Source organism: Mus caroli, chromosome 16, assembly GCF_900094665.2.
Source record: "Mus caroli chromosome 16, CAROLI_EIJ_v1.1, whole genome shotgun sequence".
In the NCBI taxonomy this organism is placed as follows: Eukaryota; Metazoa; Chordata; class Mammalia; order Rodentia; family Muridae; genus Mus; species Mus caroli.
Window position 1 is genome coordinate 40,513,088 of NC_034585.1, and position 5,599 is coordinate 40,518,686.

Below are 5,599 nucleotides of genomic sequence, written 5' to 3' on the forward strand. Positions count from 1 at the left end.
GCTCTTCTCTTGGTCTCCTCTCATGTTATCCTTGTGGTGTGCCTGTCTTGGGCAGCTTTCTGTGTTCCTTCACACATGGAGGTCTGTTGAGTCTGAGGTTGTCCAAATTGAGGACTATACCCAGAAAGCCAGAGAAATGCATCGGTCCTCTTGACACCAGAGGTAAGGAATTCAGGACCACTGATGGGAAAATCACTTTGAGGATCTATAATGCAAATTTTTCATCCTGTACCTTTCTCACCCTCAAGAACAACGGCATGACTTGTTTACTGCTTAACGAGTCAGCTCTCATCATGTCCTGCCCATGTGGAAATCAGCACTAGGACCTTGTACTAGTTCCTGTAGAAATAACTGCTCTCCAATGATGCTGTCTCCCCTGGTCTTTTACCCTGTGAATCTGTTTCAGAACCAAGTGTTAACAACCTGGGCTTCTAATCTGTAGCATAAAAAGGAGATTCATATATATTTTTTTAAAAATGCCCTTTGATGACTTTGGGGACAGCTAAGGCACTTCTGTGGGCTCTGCAGATCTTTCTTATAGGGAACTCCACCTGAAAGTGCTCTCCTAACCTTGACATTCTCACAGAACTTGCTCATGTGATAAGGAAAATTCAGGTCTTGTCCTTGATGTAGTCACGAGAATTTAACTCCTTGAGTTCTTACTGTCTCCATTTCAACCAATACTGTGTATAGTATAAAAGAAATTATTTCAGCCCTGGTAGCCCTTTAAATCTAACAACTAGAAATAGTCTAAAAAAATCCAAAGCAACAGTTTAAACTGTATTTTCAGTGCTGAGGGATGGTGGGTGATCTAAGTCAAGGAGTGTCCAAGTCTAGTATGTGGGACCCACAAGGACATTGGACTTCGAGCTGGGGGGCGGGGGTTGTAGGGAGCCATTTCCACTCACAAAGTCCCTTAGCACAAGCCTGGAATGGTCCTCTGTGCTGGAATGTTATTGGTAAGCTCCAAAGATGCCACAATGATATTAAACACTGATGTCTTAAAACTCCATAACTCTTGTAAATTAACCTGATACTCTAGAAAGTTCAGAAAAGATGAAGAGCTGCCAAGATGACTCAGTAGTGGAGAGTGCTTACTGCTCTTGCAGAGGACTCAGGATCAGTCCCCAGCACCCACATGGTGGTTCACAACCATCTGTAACCCTAGTTCCAGGGGATCCAGCGTTCTTCTATGGTCTCCACAGGCTCCTGTATACGTGTGGCACACATAAACATGCAGACACACAAATCTTTTTTAAAATAAATTTTAAGAAGATGAAGTGTGATTTGTGTCTGATTTCTGTGAGCATCATCATAATGCTAGCCAACTTCACCCAGTGCTTTGGTGATCTGCACCAGCCAAAGACTTGCAAAGCCTCTTCTCTGTCTGTTGGCCACACAGTGGTGTAGTTTCTATATGGGCTGTCACAATGAACAGCACATATACTATTGTACAGCATTTAGTAGTTTATACATTGATCCATTAGTACACTTCCACTGTGAACTTCAAGTGAGTTATTATTCCACCAATTTATGGTGACAAAGACTCTCCAATAAAAGCAATTAAACAAATACTCAAATCTTCTTTGATTCATACACACCAGCATTACTCAAAATTGAATAATGGATTTATCCCTTTAAGGGAAAAAGATTGTCACAAGTCCCCTTCATAGGAGAAAGTCTGAATATTTTTATTATGCTTACTACTAAATTCACATGTAATTCTCACTTATGTTTATTATAAGAATTTTTAAACATGCATGAATGTAACTTTCAATAAGGCTGTTTATCTTACAGATTCAAAACCAAAGCTATACATTCAAATGAGTGAGACTATAAAATTATTTATTTTTGCAATGGCAAAGTTAGTATGTTGGGCATTGCTTTAAAAAAGCTGTGTTCTAACACACAGTGGAGTTTGCTGCTGCTATTGATACCTGGGAACTCAGCCTCCCAGATGGTGCAAAGCAAAGATAGTCCTTCCTCCATTGCAGAATCTTACATGGTTCCACTCCCCTGGAGCAGGTAAATCATTTATGAAGTAAGCTTTTGTCCCTTGTAGTCCATATAAAACAAATATATCAAACCACAATATGTTTGACTTTTTAAAGCATTGTTTCACTTAAAACATAGTATTTGTAAAAAGCTTACAGGGAAACTGTGGAGCCCAAAACTATATCGATAGTTCATCATTGCTCAGATCCCAATTTTTGAGGACTTCTGTAATTCCAGGTTCCTTGGTTTCTTCCCAGCAAACTTTGTTTCACCGTTAGGAACCCCTGTGACAGCACAAGCAGTACCAGGCACACATGCTCATGCACGTAGCTCAGTAATACCATTAAGCACTTTCTTGTTAACTTGGCACTAACAGCCCTGACCTCGTTCTTTTAAGGCCTTTGGAAGTAAATGCTACTGTTATTATTTTACAGATGAGATATTGGATGTAAGGCACTGAGAGACTGCATAGCTCTCTCCGTCATGAAGCTCCATCATGGTCATTGATAGTTGGACGAGTTAGATCAATTTCTACTCCACACCACACTTCTCTTTCAATTGCGGTGAAACCTACTGTAGGTTCAGTTCCCAGTTTACATGAAATTAAATTACTGTCATCCAAAATAAGGCCTGTGATGAAAGTTGATTCCTACATGAACCTCCTTCAGTCGCAAGCTTCTTGACAACACTGGACCTGTTGCTGAGAACTGGACCACTTTGCAACTTCAGCTCACCATAGAAACAGCTGGAAATAGGTAAATGTGCAGCCTGTCTTTGACCTCAGACTTTGTCTTAATTAAAGGAAGGACAAAACAGAAGGAAACTACTTATGTTTCTTCCTGATGGTGACTCTGTCAAAAGATCCATAGAACCATCCAATCCCTAGAAACACAGCAACAAGTTGAATTAGAAGCTCTAGACAATTACATTTCACTGGGTTTCCTTTGTACATTTGCCAGATTTCTAGATCTCCGTAGCCTCCTAGGACTAATGGCCAGCATACTGAACGGTAGGAAGTTCTAACTGGACACCATGTCTCCAAATAAATGCCCTAATCACTGGGCATAGTCTGATTTCCAAAAGACTCAAGTTCTTGTTATAGGTTTCCCTAGCCTATTGACAGTTGTTCTTTGGGGTGGCAAGCTACAAACATAATGCAGGACTTGGAAGAATCCACAGATGGAAAAAGCTGGCTCCCCTCTTCCACCTAGCAGACAAAGTCAAGCTCCTGATTTTTTTCTATTTATATGGAATATCCTGACCTCCACAATGTGACCATTTGTGAAGAAAACACACACCCTCCCTGCCTGCCCAGAGCAGTCCTAATGGACTCTGTATGAACACAAGCATGTGATAATTCATCCCTAAAGACCAGAGGCTGAGAAGGGATCTTTTCTGAAAAAAAAAAAAAATAGCAAGTGGTGTCCCCTCCCAAAGGCTCAATGCTCTATGACTCAACATTTCTCAGTATAATCTCTTGCCTTATCAATCTGATGGCAGTCCGGAATCAGAGTGTGGCAGAGAACCAGGAGGATCCAGAATCCCTTCCTGTCAACACTTTAGGGGTCCTTACTTCGATTTCTCTGTGATCTTTCCCTGTGTGTGTCTCACCAAACATGATAAAAAGGAGAGACTTCTTCAAGCATCATTTTAAAAGGGGAAAGACAAAGGCCAACAGATTGAAGAAGGTACATTCTCCAGGTTCCAGCTTATAGAAGTATAGTGGGGGCTCCATGAGAAAATTAGATTTCCAGGAGCCATGTTTAAAAAGCAAAAGGAAGCAGGGAAGTTAGTTTGTAATAATATATTTTTACTTAACCTAAAATATCCAAAGCATCATTTTGAAATGTAAGGAATATCTTTAAATTTAGATGACATTTTATGATTCACATTATCTTCAAGCATCCAGTGTGTGTTTTAGAACTACAACAACAAGTTCTGTCTAGGATGAGCCTCGTGGCACCTATGCTGGGGTGGCCACATGGAAAACGTGGCTACTGTCCTGGGCAGTATGGACTGCCAGGAGTCAGGGCCTTAGGCACTTGTCTTCTGTGGTTCTCAGAGAGAGAATCTAGTTCACTTTCCACTTTGAAATTTGTTTTCTGTCAAATTGAATCTCGTTTTAGCAACCTGACCCATTTCCAACATCTATAGGCGCCTTTGTATTTTCTCTCCATCCCAGTGGTATTTGTAAATGTTTCCCAATCACCATAACTATGTTAAGTGGCACCCAAATCTCTGTCAGGCCTCGGTTCACCATCAACCTCCTCTGGGTCAAATCACCCGTGCTCCTTTTCATCCTTACATTTTAGTCTGTTTCCAATGTGTAAGCTGTGTTCTACTTTCAATACATTTGCATTCGTTCTATAAGAAAAGTCCTATGGGCTGCCACAGCCAAAAGTACATCCCATTTTCCCTGTATCCATCTTTCTTCCCAAGGGCTGGGGCTCTGGACCAATCTTAACTCCTTGAGAGCCATCTGATAGGAAAGTGAGGCTGGGGTGGGGATTCCCACGAGGCACAGGGGAACGGGAGATGAACAGTCTTCCCGCTCATACTTAACCTGAGGCTTTGGTGAGAGGAAAGCTCACTTCCTTCTCCAATCTGTGCTCATGAAATAAAACTACACACAGGTAGTATGTAGAGAGACAGGAAGAGGACAAAGTCTTTTTAGATCCAGCCTAAAATCGGTCCAATATAAATAAACTGCAGGCACCCCAACTCCAGCATGAGGAAGTCTGGGAGTAAGGAAGAATATATTCTTATTTCTTAAATTTTTTTATCACTCATATATATGTTCACCCCGTTTTGTTTTCAGAAGAAACAAAGTCCTTATTTTTGAAAATTAGACTTTCCTTTTGGTGGCAAAAGAAAAGTTTCTATTTAAGAGGCCCAGTGGCAGATGGATCCGGAAGAGGCAGGTCTAGCTTGGCCCAGGTACTGGGACTTGGCTCCTCAAGTAGACAAGGATTTCCTGATGGCATCCCAAGACCATGAAGTGTGAGGAGCCTGGAGTCCTCTGAACCAGCTGCATCCCTGTAGACTCTACTCTCAAAAGACCTGAAATGCCAAGCTAAAGGAGAAAGCCTGACGTTCATTGGTGCTTTGGTGTCAGGACTTTCATATAGGACTTCAACCTACACTGCCTTGAGTTCATTCAAGTTCCTAGGAAAATGTTCCTCCCACCAGACCAGGCTCATTAATCCCTATGTTCTCTGAGGAGACTTCACCACACCCTCATGGGTGTGTTCCCCTAAGAGGCCCAATCATGAGTCCTTATCTCCTAGTAGGTCTTATTATAAGTGTTTCCCCACTCAAACCTCTTGTCCTTGAATCCTCCCTAAAGACCAGTACTTTGCCTCATTCATAAATAAATATCTTGAATGAGTGAATGCTGGTAAAAATAACAATGAGAAATAAGGCCAGTGGTCATCTTATCATCTGCCTCAGCACCTGGCTTATTGTGAGGAATGTATTTCTCAAAGCCACAAGAGGCTCAGATCACCAAGTTCAAAGCCAAGCCAGGGCAATGCGAAGTTTGCTTTTATTGCTTTAATTTTGCCTTTTCAAAAGAAGAAGGAGAGAGAGAGAGAGAGAGAGAGAG